This window comes from Cheilinus undulatus, linkage group 3 (genome assembly GCF_018320785.1).
Source record: "Cheilinus undulatus linkage group 3, ASM1832078v1, whole genome shotgun sequence".
In the NCBI taxonomy this organism is placed as follows: Eukaryota; Metazoa; Chordata; class Actinopteri; order Labriformes; family Labridae; genus Cheilinus; species Cheilinus undulatus.
Genome location: NC_054867.1, coordinates 11,817,222 through 11,842,814, shown reverse-complemented (window position 1 = coordinate 11,842,814; position 25,593 = coordinate 11,817,222). Strand labels below are relative to the sequence as shown.

The 25,593-nt window shown below is 38.9% G+C and overlaps 1 protein-coding gene across 7 annotated transcripts in view; it reads right to left on the bottom strand.

Annotated features, from left to right (window-relative positions):
* chl1b (cell adhesion molecule L1-like b) overlaps positions 1 to 25,242 on the bottom strand; it is a 107,848-nt gene extending 82,606 nt beyond the window's left edge. For all 7 annotated transcript variants that reach the window (XM_041783886.1, XM_041783890.1, XM_041783892.1 and 4 more), the window contains exon 1: positions 25,127 to 25,242. The gene's annotated coding sequence lies outside the window, so the exon portion shown is untranslated. The remainder of the gene's footprint in view (positions 1 to 25,126) is intronic.
* Positions 25,243 to 25,593: the final 351 nt, after the last annotated feature.

Here is a 25,593-nt window from a genome sequence, read left to right as displayed (position 1 = left end):
TATTGATCAGGTAGGACAGAGCCCAGCCACTAGGCTAATCATCATCAGTGACCAACCTTTAGCCGACACAGTCACACTGGATTAATACTTTTAATCTTGTATCATGCTCCATCAGGAGTAAAATAGGGAAAGCTAGGGAAAGACAGTACTAGTTTTCTGCATCTAATAAATATCTAAAGCCATAGCAAAACATGACAGTCATTAACCAGCCTGCTCAGTGACAACAGGGAAACACATAAATGTAATTCTATCTGTGGTATACCCTTAATTGTATTGCTGTTCTAAGGGTTACATGTGAAATCAGCCTGAAAGCTCATTGATTTAACCGTGTTGATTTGGATGTGGGTATACTGCGCCTACCAGGAAAAGGGACAAACACAATAACTGCAGTGGGAGTTCATTTGGATGTCTAAAAATCTATACCACCCCTCCTACTAAAACAGAAAAGGGGAAAAACTACTCCACCTTTGACTGTAATTGGAAAAAGATGGCCGTTTATAGCTTTTACCATGACTGATGAAGTAACTTGATGAATGTTCCTTGTCACGGCCCTGTATTGATTCCCAAATGCTGTATTTAACATTGTCTTGCAAAACAGCAGTGATAAATCATTTTACCACGATATGCATATAAAATATTTCTGTCAACCTTACTATGTTGGAATATTTGTGCTTCCAGGACGCTCTTATGGGTGTTTAAAATCTTAAAATGATAAAGGAGTAAAAGGATAGCACACCAGAAGCACATCAATTTCCCAGGCCCATCCCCCAGGTCTATACTGCCACAACTGTTTGTTCCCCCTCCCCACTCTCGCTTCCCTACATTGAAACGAGAGAACAACACCATCTTTTCCAGCCTTTAAATGAAGATGAAGAAGAACAAACTCCCCAATTAGCTGCCTTTGATGATTTAAGGCTGGCTGAAAGAGGATGCTACCACTAATGCACTGTGATACAAAGGTATTTTAGGGCCCACATCCTACAGGAACGAGACGGTGAATTCATCTCTCTTGAATTAATTCATGTTTTCACACTCTCAAGTCTCAGATGAGCCCTCCGAATGTGCCGAGGCAGCAAAACGGGGACAGCCATTAGTGTCCACAGCCGTACAACCTTAATGATGATGGCTGTGGACTTGCTGTGCTTTGCATTCTGGGCAGCAGAGCTGCTGGCTCTGGTCAGACAAGGAGGGATTTTCAAACATACGCTACAGTATATGGTAGACATGCTACATTTACAAGACAGGGACCAAATGGCTCTGAACAATATCCCATTAAAGCACCGGTGCAGGCAGAGCATTGATATAAGTGGGTTTTTCCCCCTTTCCCATCATTCTTGTTCTACATGGCTGTTAGGTCTCTAGCCTTTTATCTCCTATTATGCACAGAATCAAAAGATTAGGTGTGAAATCAAAGCAGCAGACTCCGGTGGCTGACCGGGGCCTTCTCGTTTTCTGCTGTTTTTTAAAGTAACAGAAAAGCAAAGTCTGAGGGATGCTAAAGGTGTACCTTTTTCATAAAGTCCCACCATTTCTTAAACAAAAAAATCCTCTCCTTCAGTGCCAGTGCGGGGTCTTTTCAGGCTGACTATCAAAATGAAATCCCCTACCTAGCGCTGTGCTCACAGCTGTCTGATCAGAACTGGCCCCCATTTCACAATCCACAGGGCAGAGACAGACTAACGTGACTCAACTAGCAATGCACACATTCCTAGCAACAGTATGCTCCTCAGGCTACACACAAAATAAATCATCTCACAGTCTCAAGAGTGAAAAGACTTCCAGAATGCTTGCATTCACAGGTGTTTAACCATCTGTGATGAAAACATGATGGCTGTATACTCAATTCAATTTATTAATCATTGGAAAATCAGCCAGAATATAACAGACATCATGAAATATGGGAGAGCTTACATGATTTGAGAGAAAATAACATATTTGAATAATATGTAGAGAAAAAAAGAGTAGGAAGAAATAAATCTGTGTGTATAACATGCTACAAGAGGCCTCCGGCAACCCGAGAGAATGTAATATTTCCCTGATGCTGTGGCTTTTAGAACCCCCCCCCCCCCTTGAAAATAAACAGCCTTAAGATGTTTTTACACATGCAATCCTGAAAATTTCACAGATTTACCCAGAATTCATAGCCTGAACAGAGTGGAGGGCAAAAAGAGCTTAGGATAGTGGCAGCTACCATTGACCACAACGTGGAGCTGCAGAACCAGGCTTTTCATCATCTCTTCTAAACAAAATATTTACATCACCGGCCAACTGCAGATAAACTGAGATATTAATTTATACCAGAGATAGTCATTTCAAGCAAAGTTATGAATCAAAAGTCAGTTACAACAATTTCTTGAGTAAAGTCGATTAACTGCACATCCCTCGTCAAAGGGCTGGGTGATTATGGCAAAAATCAAAATCACGATTAATTGAACTTTTTACCTCGATTATGATTAATGAACGATTATTCCACCCCCAACCTCAAACTTGGTTTCTTCCGTAAATATTTGTAGAATGTTAAAACAAACAACTGAAAGAAACATGTACAGTTTAACAACTTATGGTTATTTATTAAAACATTTGAAATCAAAACACATCAGCTGAAATTACAATGATTTTTGTAAAAAGTCAAATTTTTCAAAGAAAAGGGGAAAAAAATGAAATAATTGCCAAGGCAGGTTTATGTCAGTTACAGGCTTTTAATGTCAGTTTGGATTATTTTTCGTTTAATTGCCCAGCTCTACTTCGTCATGTTCACATTCATTAGCCCAATGAGGATAACAAACACTAATGCAGCACAAACAGAAGGAAATGCACTAACATGTTTCAGAGTAAACATCTGAAGTGAGCAGCATTAATACAAACCAAAGATGCACCAGGACATACGTCTGAGTCTGCTGGTTTCCTGCTAACACATAATGGAAACTGCTGTTAACATCATGACACATAGCATCTTTGTTTGAGTCATTTTAACCAAAGAAACAATCTCTTGACTTGACAATACGATTGTAAAAGGGCTTGAGCTTGTAAAGCGCATGTCTAGTCACCTGTCTCAAATTTTTACAGGTCACTTCATAGCCATTCACCCTGACATTCCCACAAGAATGGCAATAGTTGGTATGCAGAGTTGCTGTCAGTAATATTTAAAGGTGGCAAAAGTACTCAACTATTGTACACAAGTAAAAGTAAAGTAACTTTGGTTGAAATTTATTCACCTAAAAGTAAAAGTACTGCTCTACAAATCTACTCAAGTAAAAGTAAAAATGATCTAATCTAAAGTTTATTTTAAGTACTGAGTAGCTACTGAGGACATTTACAGTAAAATCTGATCTTTCCTAACTGGCAAGAACAAGGAGAGAATAGATCTCCAACCAGGTTTGTTCAGGTTAAGTCACACCTTGGCAATACAGCTGACTACACAGAGAATTTACAGTGTTAATTAAACCCCTATAGAGTTAAATCAACACTGTAAGAGTGTCTATGTTGGCCACTCTACGACATAAACTACACTTGTAAAAGTGTTCAATATTTAACACTCCGTCAAAGCAGCAGTAACTCTTGAAAATCAGCGCTAAGGTGAGTCTCCTCTGGCAAGAACAAGGCAATGCATACTGATGAAGAGTATGCTCTGTGAATGCTTCAGGATCTTGGTTCCCAACTGGTGGGTCGGAACCCAAAAATGGGTTACGAAGCCATTTTTAGTGGGTTGCAGATGTGTGCCTGGAAAAAACAATCTGAAGTAAAAAGTCTATGATATGCTTTTTTTTAAAGGAAATGTCTTCCCCTCTTTGTTCTAATGTTCCATTTCATCTTTAAACTGCATTTTTTTCATTGGAAATAGAGGTTATGATTGGTAAATTCAAAGAAATCTGGGTCGCAGTTTATCACTGTGATGGTTGTGGTGGGTTGTGATGCTAAACCAGTTGAGAACTACTGCTTGAGGAGCACCTACAGCCACTCTAACTCAGTGGATAACTCCACTCATGGTGCAAATGAGTCTAACATCAAAAACGACATCAGTCCACCAGAAGCATGGCACTGCACAGCGGGCAACATCCAAACACAAGTAAATACATATGAAACAAATCCAAACAGGCTGCCCAAGGGCATGATGGGGACTCTGCCCATACTTCTCCCAGATTTGAATGGCTTTGTGCAAAGCTTATATCAACTCTTAATGGAGTTGAACTAACACCTGTGGATCAATACAGTCAAGTAACTCCAACACTGAAGACCATTCACTCAGAATGGAGTTAAACTACACTTTGAAAGTCAAAATCAACTCTGAAACCCGTAACTGTGCAATATCAACCCTTCAACACTCCAGTTTTTGTATGTCCAACAGTTTTTTAGATGATGTGGAATCATTTTCTCCTTATGTGCTTCTGTACAGTCGACCAAGGCAGGAAAAGCACAAGAGTGTGGAACTCTAGTCCCTAAAGTCTCTCTGTACTCTAAAAGTACAGTTACTCTGGTTGAAACTTACTTTAGCAGAAACAAAGTACTGATTTTAAAATGTACTTAAAAAGTACACGCACAAAAAAACTACTCAGTCACAGGTATCTGTAATTAAGACTAGGTTATATGTATGTAGTTAGCTGTTTTTCACCCCTGATATTATTTGATCCTATTCATCTGGGACGCATCCATACATATTCCCTTACCACTGCAGTAGTGGGAATAATTTGGGGTTAAGCATGGTGCGAAAGGACACATCAGCATCTGACTATATCAGCAGGTGAACAAACCCCCAACTTCCTGTTGTGAGACTGATCCAGAGTCCTAAAACAGACTGTTGAATTCTTCATTTTCATAACAATATTTTGTAAAAGAGATCATTTCTTACATTTTTAGCTGCTTTCTTCTTCTGTTTTTATTGGTGACTGGTAATCAGATGAGCATTTAGATTAACAGCAGCAGCCTAGGACATTTGTTCCCAACCTGGGGTCCGGGACCCCCCTGGGGGCGTGTAAAAGATCTCAGGAAGGGTGCCAGGCTTTGTCTGCTCTCAGGCTGTCATAATTAGATTTGCAAATATGGACTAAAACCATAATAAAGCAGTCATGTAGTAGTTGAAACTAAGTTTGTTTGTTTGTTTTTTGATAAGAAAAGCATGCATAGGCCTTTTTTTTTGTTTTATTAGTGATGCCATTAAAATGTATGTTGATTTTTGTGGTTGTATGTCACTTTTTCTTCTCCCTTGGGTCCAGGGGGGCTACAAGAAAAAATGTTTGGGAAACACTACCCTAGGACAACTAGAAAGCAGTAAAAGTAATGGAAAATATAGTTTTTAAGAGTGATAAAAGCAGCATGACACCCCCTTTTATAAATAAAATAATTAAGATATTACAAAAACACACCGCATTCCTGATTTATTCTGCACTTTTTTGCCATTTTGGAACCTTATACAGAACCCAGGACACAAATTAAATCACTAAAAAACAGAAGACTCCTGGTCAGGACTTTGCTTCAGCATGTATTCAGACTGGTGTATGTCTTCTGTAGTGGGGAATCCTCATCACTGCCAAGATGAAAGTCTATAAATTTTGTGCCAGGATTAGGAGAAGAATTTTTGCTGCATCAGCCTATTGTAACCAGCAGAAACAGTGAAGGGTCTAGTAACATTAATCTGCTTTTCGCTCCTGTCTGGGTTTTATGTCTGATGGGATTCTGTTTAAGTACAGCCTTCTGCTTGTCTCCTCATCCATAAGTGCATCCCATTGAAAAACGTCATTTCATTAAAAGCTGATAATAATAAAACTGATTTAGAGAGTGGCAACCCAGACCTGCAATTTTTCCATAGCAGTAAGCCTTTATTTCCTGCCATGCATGATTTTGTGTGTTTATAAAATGCTTGATGGCTACAAACAGACTACAATCTACAGAAATTGGTCACTTTCATTCACAAGCAATGCTCACCCCAAAAAATTAGGATATTTTTAGGAGTTTTGTCCTTGTAAGTAGGGCAGTGGTGAACTTTAAAAGAAACGCTTCTTGTCTAAATTGATTTTATTCTGCATTGCTTTACGGTGCTATAAACTTCATTAGCTGAAAGAAACCCTAAAAAGGATCAACTTTAGGTTGCTCAATGAGGCTGAAAAATGGGGTTCGTCTAATTAGAAGTAAAAGTGACTACTGTTCCAAAATCTGCAGGAAGATTCTTTAAAAGGCACCATAGTATGTCTGTGAAGGAATCACTGGAAGGAATGCCGTTTTTTCTGTTATTAAGAGAGGAAATGTCTGCTCGAGGACTGCCCTTCTTATAAAGGCACAATGCACGGGGTTAATAGCCCCGCTTCGGCACACTTTCGACCCCAGCTAAAACCCCACCACACTGCAGGTGGTAAAGAAAAAGAGGGGCTTAAGATTTAAAGAGGCCTCCGTGTGTTAGTAATGACATTCGACACAGCATAACAGAAGAAGACCTGCCTGTAACCTTCAAACTCTCTACACCTCTTCCACTGGTGAACCGCAGGGGGAAGTGAAACCATCTGTAACATTCGTCTGGCATCGAACTGGGAACCAGGGACTGCTCCCAGCAGAGGGATCTGATCCAAATGCTTCAACAGCAGGTGAGTTACAGCACACAGCAGAGCTTAGGGGCTTATGCAGCACCAGTTTAACAAGTAGACACCAGTACACACCCTGGGGGAATCAGACTTGTGAACAGACTTTCCTGGGGGCATACTGGTCAGTGCTTCGCCCACTCTGCACTATGAAAAGCATAATCGCCAATCCATGACACAGGCTGCAAACAGAGGCTCAGCTGGGGCACGAAGCTGTTAGAAAGGATTTACTGAGGTGTAAAATGGTTTAAAAATCAGGAGGTATGAATTTATAGAAGTGAAAGCAACTGAATTCATCAGTTGTCAGAAAACTGACAGACCTCAAGGCTAATGGTGTCAATTATACGTGCCTTCTAAGGTGATCTTGGCAAACAGCCCATGTCAAACTGTCATCTTTAAGCACCATGGCCCAATAAATTATCGTGACCCCCGGAGAGCTGGCAGGCTCTTGTTCCTACTATTTTTGCAGGATGGAAAAATGACAGAGGTGACATCACGTGACTTTAAGAGCTTTTGTCCATGAATTATGAAGTGAGAACACAAACCGTAGGTTATTTTCCCGTTCCTTTCCTAAAGCTAGAGGGAATACAGAGCCTATTTTAGCATAGAACAGATTGATAGAATGTGTTAGTCAGCCTGTATTACAAGTCAGTATGAATTAATGTCATTAGAGCCACGTACTGTGACTGCATGAGCACTGTTTTGCTGACACATTTATCCTGGTTAAAGCAAAAAAAAAAAAAAAATGGACCACTATTCTGTATTTTCTTGAGTTTAATTCTCCATTTGGGAGAATTTCTTCCTTTTTGCTATTAATTCATGAGAAAGGCCATCATGCATGACGGACAAGACCAAAATCCCCAGTTTTGAGAGTCACGAGTGTTCTCTAGCTGCTGTGTTACTGCACACTGAAACAAAGTAAGACGAGTATTTCACTGAATAATAACTCTGCTTCTGTTATCATTCTTGTTGCAGATGGAAGAAAATTGGAAGGCTGTCGACAAAACTCTGTCACTCTTTCATGAATAGAAATAACCATTGCATGAAGTCAATTTAAATGCAAATGCCAGTGTTTAAGACAACATGCCACCTACAGTATGTTATCTCAGGAAGTTGTGCTGCTGAAGTTTAAGACCACCCTCCTGTTTCTCTTGCCAGGAAGATGACACATTGCCTCTAGCGTATGACACGCTCAATAAAACCAAAAGGGTCAGCAGAAAGCCATAAAGAAGCCAGCATCCAGCCAGACAAAACCAGTCTGTGTTACATGTCACACCAACACTGATTGGAGCATTTCCAGACTAAAGCCCTGGATATCAAAGTAGGATTTCTCTGGGATCACCTCTATTGATCTGCTTTTGTTTCTCAAAGCCAGTCATTCAAGCCTTTAAGCAATTTCCAACTGGCAAAAACTCTCACACCCAAACATTGAAGGCTTCATACACATACAGAAGAATCTGAGCTAAAGATTCTGGATCAGAACACGAGGGAGGCTGTTGTAATCTGACCACTGCCTGGACTCCTGCATCACGCACCGAAGCCAAATCACCAAATGCAGACATTAAGACTGCAGGGGTCTGTCATTAAGATGGTACTTAATTCTCCCCTGCTGACACAAAAATCTTCAATTACTATGTTTTAATTTTCATTGAGCTCTTTACATTTTACATTCTAAGAGTTTTGGAGTCACAAACAGTGCCAAGCTATGGGTTCTTGTTGCACTGATTTATTCTTGGTACTTTTTAACCACTTTTTCTGTCCATTATTGCCACATCTCTTGCTGCTTTTGCCCAATTTTGCCACTTTTAACCAATTTCTGTTACTTCTTGTCCATTTATTGCCGCTTTATGGAAATTTTTTGCAATGTTTTACTTGTTTTCTTTGCCATTTTTTACCCATTTATTTGCAATTTTTTTTGCCAACTTTAGCTGACTTTTGCCATTTTATATCCGGTTGTTGCCTCTTTATGCTGCTTTTCACCCATTTTTGCCCTTATTTTGAACTATTTTTGCAACTTTATCCCATCTTTGCCCCTGTTCAACCATTTCTGTCACTTTGTTTTCTGCCCCATTTTTCCAACATCTTTTTGCCACTTTTTGTCCCTTTTTTTGTTTGTTTTTTCACATTTTTCACTTTTTGTCACTTTGAGACCACTTTCCTATTTATGCCACTTTTTTGATCCTTTTTGTCCATTTCTTTTTGAAACATTTTCCCTATGTCAGCCATCATTTGCCATTTTTTGCTTGTTTTTGCCATATTTTGTGTATTTTTGCCCCTTTTTGCTGCTTTTTGCCCATTTTTGCCACTTTTATGCCATTTTTGTCTCTGTTCAACCATTTCAGGTTTTTGTGCTCGGGTTCCTGTGTTGGCCGGGTACTAGTGGGTTCTTACGATGTCTCGTGATTTCCTAGTTCCTGTGAAATCTGAGGATGTCTTGTTCTAATGGTGTCTTAGGTTTCTCAGTTCAGATGATGTCATGAGATATCAGTACTCATATGGTTTCTTTGGATTTTTAGTTCTAATGTTGTCTCAGTAATAATGTTTGGGTTGAACATGTAGCGTGGGGTTTGATCTTGTTAGGTTCTCTTACCTTGAGTGTTCTCTTGTGTTAATGTTTTGCTGTCATTTTCTCTTGTTGGGTTTTGCTGCTTTGTTTTTCTGCATGTCAAAGCATTTTGTAAACCCTTGTTTATAAAAGTGCTATAGAAATAGTTATTACCTCCACCAAGGAGGTTCTGTGATCGGCAGGGTTTGTTAGTTAGTTAGTTTGTTTGTTAGTTTGTTAGCAACATAACTCAAAAAGTCATGGACAGATTTTGATGAAATTTTCAGGAAATGTCAGTAATGGCATAAGGAAGAACTGATTAGATTTTGGGATCACCGTCTGGATCCAGGAATTTTTTTAAGGATTCTTTACTATTGGGAGATAGGGCTAATGGCGGAGGTCTGCGCTCTCCAAGTGCTTTTCCAGTTATTATTATTATTCTGTCACTATTTTACTGCCCCATGTTTACCTATTTCTGCAACATCTTTTTGCAACTTTTTGTCTACTTTTGCTCCTTTTTTTTTCACTTTTTATCACTTTGAGACTATTTTTGTATTTATGCCACTTCTAACTACTAACTACTTTTCATCAATTTTTGCTACTTTTTGTTGCAACTTTTAACTCATTTATGCTATTTTTTTTTACTATTTTAACACATTCTTTACACTTTTCAGCAATTTTTTTTTATCTTGTCTCTATATTATGTAAACATTCACTATATTTCCAAAAACAGTTGTCTCAGTTTCTTCTATTTTATTTTCTGGCATCTTGACACCTGTGCACATCATGGTGTTGCTATAAACTCTGACATTAGTTTCCTAATAGTTCAGTGCATCCATCCACATTGTTAATACTACTAATAAAAAAGTAATTCAGTTTTAATAAAAGGGGTTATATTTTGAAAAAGGCTATATTGTACTGCGGCATAAGTAAATGTTTGGGGGTTTTTTTTTACTTTATTATTCAGATTAAAATGTTTTTCACAGCTTAACTGTGCAATAGACCATGATTTTGCTGACATTAATTGACCCCCAGTTTGGCTGGGCCCTAGAAAGCTCTCCTCTTTATTCACCCTTATGGACAGCCTTAGATATGATTAGCATTTCATAATGAGTAAGTCACTCAGAATAAGCCTTTCACTAGGTCTTCAGTTCTGCAATTAACAGCAGTCACCCTTACCACTGATGTTGTTAGATATGTCTACATCTCTGAAGCATTCAAACCAAAAAAAAGATGCTGCTGACTCACCATCCATGTATCACCAAATCTTTCCCACACTGAACCACGGCAATGAATATAAAGCTACAGGCCAGCTGCTTGCATTTCTACACTGCTTTAAGTTCTCTTAAAAGTCTGATAGGTGTGTTCATGGAGAGCATAGTGTCCAATGACAGTATTTGGTGAACTTTACATTACTATCTATGACAGTGGTGGTGCTGTATAGTAATCAATCCCACTAAATTGCCAGAGAGAAGAAAGTGAGAAAAATGAAAGAATTATTCAAGTTTCCTGCAGAGAATGTAGACTCTGCACATTCTTACTGATAAGTTTGCCCGATAAATTAACTGGACGTATCTCTGTAGAGGAGTCATTCATAGGGAATAGCTGTCGTCTTATGATCCTGACTCAAGGGGATTTCATGCACTCCACTGATAGTTTCACAGGGCGGCATCAGATTTCATGATAAAATGTACCATTTTCATTTCAAATGTAAAGATATCTGTACTCAGTGCTCTCTCTCTCTCTCGCCATTTCTATGTTTTAATTTTACATTCAGTACCTTCACATCTCGATTACAGATTATCAGTGCTTCTGTATCACAGGAGAATACATATTGGTGATACAGATTGAAATAAAAAAATCTTATCAATGCCAAGAGTAGCCTAAGAAACAGGCAAGTGTTCTTACTAATACAGACAGGATCCATTCACGAAGTTATCTTAAGCACATGCTATGTTACAATCTTTTTTTCAAGCTCTTTGGAGGGTATTAAAAAAGGATTATGTTTATAGTAGATCAACTTATCAAATATTATTTATGAAGACAGGCTCTCCCTTTTGATTAAAATCTGAATTTGTTCAATTGTAAATGTTAAAGGTAAGAGCTCAGGCAAGATGTGAACTTGACTTCTGCTCTCTGTGGCTTTCGTGGGCATCATCAGAGCATCATCTCAATGATATTTTAATCATACCTAAATGTGAAATTTGACACTTGTGCAGTTATTTTAAAGTTATGAGATCTACTTTACAGAAATAAAGACAACACCCTGACAAAACTGAGCATGAAATGGAGCTCAGCCAAAGTTCAAGCAGGAGGACTTTTTCTACTCATTCATAAGTCACCATCATTCCCATCTCTCACTTCTTCCACTCCTCTTCTCCTCCTACTCTCTTAAGTACTAACCAGATTCTGCCACAGCCTCTTTTGACCAATCATTACTCACCTCTCATATTTTAAATCTGTCATCCTCTCTTTTACAGCCAGCCTGTTGTTCCAGTGTGGATCCTCCATTCAGTTAATCATCTCATCCTGCATACCACCTCATCGTTCCTGGTCCAGCTTCTCAGAAGTTTACTCATTTGATCCTGCATCCCTCATCCACAACCTCACCAGTGTCTAGACTCCATAAGGAGGGTATCCTATTCTTGTCATCAGCTTCACGACTCCCTCAAGTATATAAAGTCATTAAAGTGGAGTCTAATCACCAAAGACACTGCACATTTCTCTTTCATTAGAGTTTTACAATAAATGGTTGTAAAACCCACACTGTCTTTTCTCAATGAAATATGAAGAGTTAAGAGTTACACACTCAAAATCCTGAGTTTCCCCATTAAAGCAGTGAAAGCTGAACATTTTTAAAATGTCAATAAAGGCCAAAAACTAAAATAATTTTCATGCATGTTATACAAAACTCTATTTACTTTGGTGCTATTTAGGTAAGAACACAAAATTAGAATTTGTCATACAAACATGACCATTGTTTTCCAATATCTTCTCAGATTGGATGATTTTTTTTCCCCTTCGGTTCAAGTTTAATTTTAACCATATGATACCATACTAAAACCATGACTATACCAAACATGAGCTACATGCTGCAATTTCTTAAGAAACTAACCTTTCATTGGGGACCAGTTCAATTTCCCAGAGACCCACTTGGATCCCCAGCCCTGGGTTCTGGAGATTCATTACACTGAAAACATATCGTGCCCTGCCACTAACCTCCTGTTTTAGAGGCTTTTCTGTGACTTAAATGCTCAGCAGTTCTGCACCAGGGTATGTCCTTTAAGTTTTATTAACAGAATTGTTCCACCAAATGAAAATTAGATCTTTATATTGGTCTTATTTCTAAAACAATGTTTAACTCATGAGAGCAATAAACTGTGGAAAAGGTTATGAGGTGAGATAGCTTGTGTGCTCATAAAGGCATGCTGCACAAGGCAATGTGCTTTTCTCCTAAAATCTCTAGAGCCATAAAAACAATGAGATCATTACTGGTTCTGGCTGGTTTGAAGGCCATGCTTGAAAAAACAGAGCTACCCCATGTCAGTGAATTCATTTGGGTTTTACCGACTTGGCGAGATTATTTACCTTCAAACGGGCTCTTAAGGTGGTTTGTTGTCTGCACTCTCCAGCTACGAGCAAATCTAAATGACGATTTGGCACAGATGAATGTAATTGCATCAGATTAAAAGGTTGTACTTGCTCATGTGTTAGGCCACTTAGCAAATTCTCCACTTAGCAGCACATCCTCTTTGTTTTAGAATTCTAATCATGCTTGATCGGCTCTCTAATCTCCCATTTGGACGATGGTGCAGTGCTTGACTCAGGGGCTCAGTGGGCCAGTAAACATGCTCTTACTATGCAAAGCAGGCACTGGACTAGCATGTTTATGCCAAATGAACATACATGGAGCTGCACTGGCTTGGGGGCTCCCAGCAGTCCAGGTACAGGACCCAACAGAGTCCAACACAGTTTAATAAGATCTCAGGGGATGCCTGTAGACACAGAGCACTGCAGCCCTCACCGCATCCTGTCACACTGACACCTATTACTCACCTACAGAGAGACAGAATGCTGCAGCTCTTAAGGGGAACGTCTCATAAATATAATCTAAAACACATTTGTACAGATCAAGAACAAGAGGAAAGAATGTTTGTTATAAAACTATATTAAATACACATTTAATTTAAATTCAAATTTAAATGTACATTTTTTAAATTAATGCCATCTTATCTAAGTAATTTCTATTCATCAATGTTTGAATATTCTTTTCAGACAAAAAAAATATCCATGCAAAAACTTTCTCAAATGACTAAATATAAAAGATTTACTTGATTAAATAATTTCATACAGTACACACACTTAGGAAAAACTAACTAAAGATTTCAAAAGCTTGTTCTAGTTTTACATGTGGACCAAACTGTTGGTACCTGTTTAATAAAGAAAGAAAAACCCACAATGGTCACGGAAATAACTTTAAAATAATAATACATAAAAATGTACTGAAAATTATCTAATAAAACTCAGGCATTACTTTTTGAAATCTGGTTCAACTGAATCATTTTAAAAAATAAACCTATGAAACAAAAATGATGGTACCCTTAACTTGATACTTTGTTGCACAACCTTTTGAGGCAATCACTGCAATCAAGTGATTTCTGTATCTTTAAATGAGACTTCTGCACCTGTCCACAGGTATTTTGGCCCAAGCCTCTTGAACAAACTGCTCCAGCTGTCTCAGGTTTGAAGGGTACCTTCACTGATTTAGATCAGGGCTCATAGAAGGCCACGTCAGAATGGTCCGATGTTTTGTTCGGAGCCATTCTCGGCTGTTTTTATCTCTGTGTTTTGGCTCATGATCCTGTTGGAGCAACCATGACCTGCGACTGAGACCGAGCTTTCTGACACTGGGCAGCACATTTCACTCCAGAATGCTTCAATAGTCTTGAGATTTCATTGCAATTTGTACAGATTCATGACACCCTGTACCAGATGGAGCAAAGCAGCACCAGAACATAATCGAGCTCCCTCCATGTTTCACAGTAGCTACAGTGTTCTCTTCTTTGTATGCTTCATTTTTGTGTCTTTGAACATAGAGCTGATGTGAGTTGCTAAAAAGCTCTAGTTTTGTCTCATCTGTCCAAAGGACATTCTCCCAGAAGCTTTGTGGCTTGTCAATATGAATTTTGGCAAATTCCAGTCTGGCTTTTTCTATGATTTACTTTCAACAGAGGAGTTTTTCTCGGTCGTCTTCGATAAAGTCCACATTGGCTCAAACGGCAGGGGATGGTATTTCTGACACTGATGTATCTTGACCTTGGACTTCACCTCTGATCTCTTTTGAAGTTGTTCTGGGCTCATTAGTTACCATTCCTCTTTGTCTCTTCAATTTGTCACTGATTTTCTTCTTGCGGTCACATCCAGGGAGGCTGGCTACAGTCCTGTGGAACTTCAACTTCTGAATAATACGTAAAGCTGTAGTCACAGGAACATCAAGCTGCTTGGAGATGATCTTCTAGTCTTTACCTTTAACATGCTTGTCTGTCATTTTCTTTCTAATCTCCTGGGACAACTGTCTCCTTAGCTTTCTGTGGTCCATGTTCAGTGTGGTACACACCATGATACCAAACAGCACAGTGAATACTTTCATCCTTTAAATAGGCAGACTGAGTGATTACAAGTTTGTGGACATCTGTGATGATAATTACAGGACACACCTTAGTTTAACATATCCATATGATATTTTCTTAGGATATCATCAGTTTTGTCCAGGCCAGTTTCATTAGTTTGTTTTTTAAATGATTCTGCTGAACCACAATTCAAAAGCAGTGTTTGACTTTTATTAGTCAATTTTCAGCAAATCTTTATGTATTATTACTTTTGTTAAAGTTATTTCAGTGACCATTGTGGGTTCATAGAGGTCCAGCAAATAGAAAAAAAAAACATTAAGTATATTTTTTACATACTTAACCTTTACACAATGTGATTACTTTTCAATACTGTTAAACATGTCAGAGATTGTAGCTTGGAAGGTTTACATTTCAGGCACGTGGTGTTGAATGACATATCAGTTGAAGCAGATGCCAGCTCTGCTAAAACGCATCAGCCATCGGCAAATCTTACTGCTACAATTAGCGGCTTGTCTGTGCTGATTTGCGCGCCACACCATTGCTCTAATTTTCTTTGATACCACACAGAAGACATCTTGGGTGTACTGGTTCAAAACTGGGGCCATAAAAAAAAATAAAAATCTAAATTTTCAATGAAATCTAAAATTGTTGCACCTTATGCTTCAGTTTGTCCACTTCCCCTATTACTTACCCTGATGCCATGCCCCATTATCAATCACTTACCCTGTGTAACACATACACTCACTCTGCTACTATGCTGAAGAGGAGACTACCCTTTGCTCTTGAATAAACACACTAAAAGACAGAAACTAGGATGGGCTCATGAGGCTTATTATCAAGTTAATACCAGCATTTGATAGACGCGACTGCTGAGTCAAAAACTCTCTCAAAACATGAGAGAAAATGTTAGCACAGTCACACCAAAAGAGGTACCGACATCAACATTGACGTAGGTATTATCCTAGACATTAGCATCAATATCAACCATAATTTTGACAATTGGAGCATCTCTAGTAAGAATTTTCTGGATCCATTTGATTAAACGTAGAATATTCTGATTACTTTGAAAGATACGGGGCCTAACCAGCAATTTGCAATTTAAGAGACTTTATTCTACTTTTCATTCTTAATACCTGATATTATAAATGTCAAAGCGCCATAGCAAGAGGGGTCCTATTGGTCCCAGTTTGTCCTCTATGTCCCCTGCCTGTCACATGTGTCCTCCCTTTTTCTCTGTGCCCTTCACCTTCATGTCCCTGGGGTCCCCTTGCAACGTTATCCATGCAGCAACACACAATACCCTTTACGGGACAAAAAGCCACTGATACCACACTCCTCTGTTCCATTCTCTACATTTGTCACTTTTATTTCTATGTTCTTTGTTCGTCTTACCTCTGTATGCATGAGTTATCCCAAATTGAGACCGCTATTGAAATGGAAATCACCCCTGAATCCCAGTGACTTCGGGGCAATAACTTCGCACTCTTTGAGGCATAACTGTCAGTTTTGTTGTTCCTCTGAGAACCTTATAAATGTGTTGCCCTTTGTGTCAGAGTTTTTAAAATAACCAGTGGATTTAGATGACTAAACCTTGTGATTCAACTGTTAGGAATCTAAGGGGAAATGCAAAAATCAGTGCAATACAAGTGGAAAAAGAATGGGTGCTGACAGCGATCATATGTGATATAAGTTTATCATAAAGCATTCTCTTAAGGTCTTTTTATTGGTTATGCAATGTGAGCATATTCTATGATCCATTTAACCTGGCTCCAGCCAAATACGATTCATTTCAGATCATAAAAGAAATGCTACGCTGAAGCCGTAAGAGGAAAAGTTAAGATATGCATCACTGAGTCTGATAAAGAATGTAAAATCTCCATGAACAACATATTAAAGGAAAGTATCACAAGTGGAAAATATGGGTGAATGTGGTTGCTTTGCCGGAGAAATAAAACTCTTCACATTTCTTATTATGAGTTTTAAATACAAGAAACCAGAGAAGCCAAACAGAAAGCTGCAGCTTTCTCACAAACATCCCAGTAAATACATCTTAGTGAAATGTTCCAGCTTTAGAGAAGAGCTTTGATGGATCAGGGAAAAGTCAAAATTGAAATTCAGCCCACCTGCGTTAAGATAACGTCACTCTTAATGCAGGTTCGTCCTTCAGTTTTGACTCGGCTGATTAATTGCCTATGCCATGCAAAAAGCCATTGATCATGTTCACCCGAGGTCCACAGTGATGCTACAACCTATTAAATAAGCCATGATTCTTATGATTAGCACCTTTGAATCTCCAGTCATCCTCCTCTTTCTCCTCATCAGAGGCTGCACACAGGGAATCATTCAACACTCCTCTATCTCTCCTCTACAGGTCACAGGTATCATAAAGTATCTGGTAAAAAAAAATGTATATGCACACTGTCTGAGAGCAGGGAAGGGGATGAATATTTCATGTAACCAAACACATTTCCAGAAAATACTGGCTAGAATATGCCTTCCCGTCTGTCATCTGTGTCAAACATGAAAGAGGGGGGGTTCAGGTACGGCAGTGCTGCAGCACTCTGAACTCTGCCTGCAGCACAAAGAGCATGAGTCGTCACTGTAATTGCTTGTAGCGCTCTGGTGCCTGAGCTGAACCTCAATTAGGGCCCGGGTACTTACAAGGCTCCACACCTTTGCGCCATGTCTGGCAGTCTCTCTGGGAAATATCATCAAAATAGCTCAACCCAACCTGGCATCTGCACGATGCTTAGCATAAACTGCTCAAACATTACTGTGAGATTTCTGCAGACCACTTCTTTTTGCATCATCAGGGGTAAAAATGAGACAGGTTGATCACTTGGGAGTTAAATGGACAAAGTCAAACACAGCAATTCAATATCAGCGCCCCTGTTTGAAATACCTTAAAGCCATTTGTTGCTCGATATAGACTTTCTGCTGAGAAATACACAGATATAAATTAAAGAGAAATCATTCATCAGCTGTTACCCTTGTGCTGTATACCATGCATGGAAGAAGGCGATGTTATCATCACCTTATAAAGCAACGTTACAGCTCGCAATACATGTAGCAAAGACACACCGAGTCAAATCTTCCATTTCACATTAATGAATACAAATTAAACCCCACTTCTCCAGCATAATAAGAACATAGTATCCATTAGGTTACACAGTAAATGAATGAAAGATTGCATCCCTAACTGTAACAAATCATGGAATCAGATAAATAAAATGTTATTTTCTCATTGTTTTAAGGCAGTTATAACTCTAATACTATACACCCTAACAAACCACAGCCCTGCAGGCTGTTGGAGGATTTATTTTAATCCACCTAAAACCACACTTTATCCTGCTCGCTTGTCTCTCTTTGACTGGTGCGTATGTGCAGTGGCTCAGTTCCAGGCCAGATTAGACTGAAACTCCATTTTTATCTCTGAACTGACCTGCACTACAACTTTCTTTCCTTCGTTATTTGTTTGATTCTTGTTTATCATTCTTTTTTTTTTTAATCAAAACCTTTACATGAGCAATAAAGACCAGTGCTACAGAGAAAAACACACCATTTTCCATGCAAATCACATATATAAACTTAGCATAAAAAGTAAGGACATTTGTGTTTGGTAGATTATTTCTTTTTTCTTTGGCAATAAATCTTATACTGTTGGAAAGCATGTTTATTTCTCTTTACATGGTGCCACATGTGTAAGGATCATGCATTTGTGGGATGAGCAGCAGAGCTGAGTATGTGAGTTGCATCAATAAAAAATTAGCCAAACCTTCTCTGCCAATGCTAAACAGCTTATTCTGCTGTTGCTTTTGACTCTTGCTTTGAGCTTCTGGTACCTCCAGGTGATGACAGTCAGGTACCTGATTGGCTCATATCATGTTCAGCTATGAGTCCAGATTGAGCCAATGGCAGTTGGATCATAGGGTCAAAGTGTAGAGAAGATGAGAAGATGAAATGGATACACACCTACCACTGAAGAGTTTCAACCTCACACCTAACTGTACTGTTGTCTAAGTTGATGGCCCTCAAAGTGGAGGTCAGGTCCCCCAGAAATTCAAGAGAAACTGAAAAGGGATTGTGAAATGCCTTCCAAACACTCATAGTTTAAAAATATAGATGCATAAATGAGTTAATCTACCCATCCATTATCTACACTCCTTATCCCGTTCAGGGTTGCAGGTGGCTGGTGCCAATCCCTGCTGTCACTGGACAAGAGGCGGAGTACACCCCTAGACTGGTTTCCAGTCAATCACAGGGCTAATATATGGAGACAAAGCAGCACACTCATATTCACACCTACAGGAGTCTCCAATTAGCCTAACGAGAATGTCTTCGGACTGTGGGAGGAAGCTGGAGTACCCTAAGAGGACTGCTGAATGTGCAGCAAGAATGAGCAAACTCCACACAGAAAGGCCCTGTCCTAACAGGATTCAAACCAGGAATCTTTTTGCTGTGAAACCGTACAATGTTTTCTTTTTTTTTTTTTTTTTTTTGAAATAAAATCATAGTCATCAGGTGAGATTTTACTGAAGTAAGAGTAATGGGTAAAAAATTCTGAAAATCATAATTTGCACATTGCGGCAATAACGTAGAGGTCTGCACAGACATCATTTGTGTGTTATTCACTTCAGCATGACCACTCAGTACAGTCTACACATGGAGATGCTTGGTTTTGCTTCAAGCCTTTCTTCCAATAAAAGACTATAAAATATCAGCAGGACTGCAACTGCCCCAAATAGATTTAAGATGACAACTGTGATGTTAAACACAACAACAAAAAGCTACAATGAGGATATCAGTACAGCAACTGTGTATCATCATTAGTTCTCTATAATCTTGTTGAAAAGTGATGTAAGAGCTCTAACTATAGATTGTGATTCTAGCATAGTGCTCGAGTGTTTCTGTTGTTGTACCTTTTGAAACCATAGGACAGATTATTGCTCTCTGTCCAATGACAGTTGATTTTCATGGCTGTCTTTTATGTCATTTGTGCCATATCTCCTGTTATTTTGCATCTGTTGTGGTTTTAAGGTGGTTCAAAAACTGTTTTTTTCATGTGGCACAGACATACGTCTCATGCGCTTATGACTGACTGATGATATGACATGTTGAGTTCAAGACACTGCTAATTAGTTACAAACGACTCAAGCTTTTTGACATTTGATAACCCTTCTGCTTAAGTATTGCAAATTTACTCATCTAAACTTAGCAGGAAAAGTAAGTAAATTATTGTTTGGTAGATCGTTCTTTGTTGTAACAATTTATCTTATACTAACAGAAAGCCTGTTTATTTCCTTTTCAAATGGTGCCACATTTGTCAGCTATTAATTCTCATTTGGTGTTGTTTGGTGGATTGGATGATTGAAGGATCAAAGCAACAAGACATATTAACAAACAGGAGCCTCAGTAGCGCATGGAAGAACCATACACAGCCTGGCACCTCCTCCTCATGCTGGTTACCAGTCTGGTCACACACTGCTGTGGGATGGGATCCCATCCTCCAACCAGCATTTGTGGGGCTGCTAAGGCTACTGTTTTTTAAAAGAATACATTTTTAAATTTCTAATATTCGGCCTTCAATATTCATATTCACCAAACAACACCAAAAAAAGAGACAATGGCAGAATAAACTGTTTGGCATTGGCCGAGAAGATTTGGCAAAATTTTCATGGGCACAGCCGACATGCTCAGCTCTGCTGCTCATCCCATGAATGCATGCTCCTTTCAAATGTGGCACCATTAAAAGGGAAATACACGGGCTTTCAAATGGTATAAGATTGATTGCAAGACATAATCTCATGTTTTCCTCATTTTTTGTGGTAAGTTTTCTTGTGCTGCAATATCAAGTACATGTTAGCATGTATTCAAATGCAAAATCTGTTTCCACTGCTGCACCAAAGACACACATTTCCTAAATACTATATATATTCCTTATTGTTGAATTACTTAAAGGTTTTGTTTGTGCAGTAAATATTAAATGCCACTTTACTACTTGTTTTAAGGTTATGATGCTGACTGATGACCTGCTCAAGTATTTTCAACTCTCCCTGTGCAAGTGCAGACAGTTGGCTCCTTGTGCTTAGGAAATTTGAAGCTGAGCATCACAGACTCAGTCAGGTGTAGATAAGAAAGTAACAAGAAGCAAAGACTATTTCATTAATGATAGCATTTCCACTTCTTTATGAGCACAAAGCTGAGTGAAGACTGTTAGCTTATGAACTAAAAAAACAGAACACAATTATCATCTAATGGAAAATGCCAGCTTTTCCCCAGGCCTAAAAGTGATGACTTTACTTTAATACAACTTTTTTTAAGATAACACGCCGGATGTAGAGAATTGCATGGCTGTGTTGAATTCCCGACTCTAGCTCGTCAGTCATAACATTTTAAGGTTTAATGTGGATTATAAATGCAAAGGAAAGTGATTTTAAAGAGGCTTTCAAAGCTACCTGGGTTTGTTTATCCTCTTATGCTAATAAGGGGTCTCAGTTGAAAAGGTGCCACATCCTATAGAGACTGTAAAACCTCTTGAGGTCACTTTTTGATGCATTCTAGAATTGTTTTGACTAAGCAGTTAGTAATACTGCAACTCATCTTTCTCGTCACATGAGAGACCATTTGTTAAAGGCTCATTATGCCAGCCACTAACATATGACGAATGAGTCCGTCGGCAGCTACAAAAGATGTTCTGTTTCCTGCAATCTAAATACTTAAAAGGATGAAAAAGGTCCATGAAATGCGTCAGGTCAGAGCTGCATATTAAGTGGTGAGAAGGCTGGCTGCAGACACGGACCGGCTGGGAGATGGTCGACACTTTACTTGTCCAATTACTGGCCCTCGCTCAAATTGTTTGGTGAGAAGCATTCGACCTACTTCTGGACACAAAGCACCACTGCCCTGAATACAGAGAGGCTGGGGACCACGTGTGATGACAAGTGCCATTAAAGGCTCTTGTCTTTGGCCTAGAAATTAAATGCAGGCAGCCTACCTGCTAAGTGATAATTCTGTCTGTTAACACTGGAGGACATATGTGCTCGTGGTCTGACCTGCAGGAGACAACACCAATAGGATCTTTATTTGAAGAGCATTTTGAGTTCATGAAAAGTGGTCTGACCTTCAGAGGGTTTCTGTGTTTGACACTGAACAGCAGCAGAGTCATGATAAGTACTAGTGCTGCTAGTACTACCTGTGCTATGCTTAAGATTAATGGAGTTTTATTTTCTTTTCCAGAGCAATTGTTCCTCTAAAGTTATCTGACAATATGTGCCAAGAATAACTTCTTGAGAGCAATACAACAGAGGCATCAAAAGGAATATAAATGTGAAATTATGTTTAAACTATGAACCATTTCTCTGTTTCCTGGGATTCCCTCAAAGGCATAATCTGCAAAAACAACAATAAAGAAAGCAGCATTTGAATTTGTAGCACACAATGTGTGAGAAATTTGCATAGAATCTAAATATTCATATTGAGGGAATCGTTGTTAACATGATAAATATCCGGTCTATAACTGCAATATGTCAGGCACACTAGAATAATGCAAAAGCACTCCATCCAGCCTGAAAACTACTAGACTTTATGTAACAATGTTAAGTCACATTTTCAATATCAGTGACTGATGCTTCAGAAGTCACTGTAGTCGGATGTGTAACACTGATGCAACAAGATAACATGTTCAAGGGGTGAATTACTGTAATGTGCTGAAGGCAATAAGAGAGAGGAAGTAGTAGATCCTTGGAAACTTTGTTTTTCTTCCTTCTACAAAGTAGTGTTTGGTATCAGACTCCTCCTTTACTTATGAAACAACACGGCAAAGATCTACAGGCTGTTTTCATATAGACTAGTTTCACAATTAAAGATTAAATCTACGGATCCAGCATATGCAGTTCATGCAGTTACATCACGTAGTTATAATATCTGTATGAGGTCGGTGTTTTTCTGGCAGTTTCATTTCCTGTTTGCCTCAGAAATCGGGAGAAGCTCTTGTTATTCAGTCTTTTTGTTTTGACAGAAAATGTAACAAAAAGAAAAATGATAACCTTGCAAAGCAGATGGATACGCCCGTTTCTTTGTTTGCCACTGGCGAATCCATCTTGCAGAGCTCCCATCTGAACTGTTTGGGCCTGGTTAGAGAGTGACAGGACCAATCAGCATGGAGGGGCAGTACTTTCAGGCACGGCAGAGTCGTGACGTAAACAAGCAGCAAGAAGAGACCGGTGCCATTATGACGAAAGAGATTAGCCTGGATGCTGCTAAAGCGCCAACTTTATCAGAACTTGACATTTCTTCGTTAAAAGAAGAACAAAGAACAGCAGTGAGTTGTTTTCTTTTCAAAAATGGCAAAAGTCGTGTACTGACATGTCTATAGTCACCATGGTTCACATTATTCCTCAGTAGCTGTGCACGCACACCTCGGTCGCGGCTACATCACGCGTTTTGTTGTTCTGATTGGCCCTTAAAGATGTGACAGACAGAACGTTCATCCAATCACACTCCAAGTTTTTTCAAATCCTCTACCCTTTCCCAAACACTTAGTATTGAAGGTCTTCCAGATGGATATGTGAAACAAATCCATCTGGCATGTCAGGTCAGAAAAATGAGCCATTTTTTTCATTTTCAGGAAAAATTGGGAAAAAACAAAAACAAAATGTTTTTCCATTTTTACATTTCAGTCACAAAAACAGGAAAACATGATTTTTTTTAAAAATGGGTCCAATTTGTGTTTATTTTTTTCTATATGTACATTCTATACAAAGCAGAGTTAATTCTGTCAACTAAAACTATGACTAAAAATGTTCAACGGCAGCCTTTTTTCCATGAGAAAGACTAGACTAAGACTAGCCACAAAAAGACCTTTGATGAATAAACCTGGCAAAAAGTTTAATTTTCATCCAGATGACTTTAACTGGACTAGAACGTAGTTTACTTTTCATCAGACATTCAAAGTTCATGATATTTCTCCACTTTGGGTAAATCTGTCAAAATACAATGCATCTGTAGCGATTCTGCCTTTGGACCCCAGGCTAGTCAGGGTGAATAAACCACACTACCATGACTTGATACCAGATTCAGGTGAGAGAATAAACACTTGGATTAAAAGTTAAGACTGAAATGTGAAGGCATTTTAACGTACTAAAAGTAGACTAAATGTTTTTGAGTTATGGTAGAAATTACTAAAATGTGACTGAAGCTAAAGGACATTTAATCTAAAGATTAAGAATGTGACTAAAATTAAAAATAGCTGTCAAAGTCCACACTGGTATATGGAATAGACCGATAATTATACTATACGTATAAAACAGTGGATGGCTATGTGGACTAAAATTCTGGCATGGGAGCTTTTATTTTGAAATGTTCACTGTTCCCATAGGGTCACGTAATTTTCTTGCTCTCAAGTGTTCCAATGAAAAAAGAAAATAAAATAACAGATTTGAAAAAAAAAACCCTAGCAAGATGGATAATTTTTAATTTTTTTCAATGTTTCTTTTTCAGAAATCTAAAAAGCAGGCAAATTGCTAATTTTTCAGTGTGTTTTCCCATTTTAATTTTTCAGAAACCAATAAAGGGAAAATGGCTCTGTCTTGTAATTTTTTCCATTTTCTGTCAAAAAACGAAAAAATAGAATAACGAGAGTTTCTGCCCATTTCTGAAGCTGGTTTCCAACAGGACATGGAACTACCAGAAAATACACAGACCATATGAACACAACATTGCCGTCAATCAGCAACACTGATCCTGTCACACCACAGGTAAGAGGAAATTTTAATGCCTATTGAGAATGAGATAACACTATTCACCATATTGGATGACAAGATTCACTGTTGCGGTTCAGTATTCAGCATGAAAGTCAGTGATAAGCACGCTGTGATGGCTGATGGGCAGTGTAGTGGTAAATAAAAGGGGTAGCAGAGTGTAGTCACAGATTAGCCTATAATCAGACATCACAGACACTCGTGAAGATAAGAGTGTGCTTAGAATGATTTCATACATCATCTTCTCTAAGACCCTTGCAGCATGTAGTTTCACATTCAATTTCAGAACGATCTGAAAGCTTTATACATGAAGGTAAGAAACCTGACAGGCTCATCATATTCACATGTTTGTCTTAGCTGTGCCTCTGCCACTCCTAAAGAATTAAGAGAAACAAAACATCTGTCGTGACTAATTTTAATTCCAGCCAGCTGCCATGCAGGCTACCTCAGTCTGTGTCCACGCAGGTGCATGCTCAGATCAACGTTACCAGTGACAGCAGCGTGCTGAAGACTGGCTCAAATTTATACCAAGTGCCCTAACAAACAACACTCAACAGGGTACAAATAAGAAAGCAGGGCTTCTGAATACGAAAGCGTTATTAAAACACACTAAATGTGAGAACTCACCTTCAGGTACAACTCATGTCGTGGCTGCCGTTCAGAAAGTTGAATTTTCTCCACCGCTGGATGAGGGCAGAGGGAGGTTTAACTGAGAACGTAACGACGCTTTGCCTCGCAGTTGGTCTGAACCAGAGTACCTCCCTCCTCCCTGGATGCTACTACCGTTCCCTCCTCCTCTGTAGGAAAAGTAATAGCGGGTTTTTCCTCCTCCACAATGAAAGACTCAGAGAAAAGAAGGGACCCTATCGCAGTCAATAGGTTTTTACAAAACCCCATGGCAACGCAGAAAAACCGTGAGCAACTTCCCCACGTTGTGACCGGGTTAAAGCGCTCCCCAGCCCCCAAAACAGTGACAGCGACATTATTCCCAAGCTTCAAAACGAGCAGGTTTATAAGGGGGAGGAGGGGGACAGGGAGCACCAAAGCACTCCGTGTAAGGATGCTGCTGAATGAGAGAGTAAAAACATTTTAAA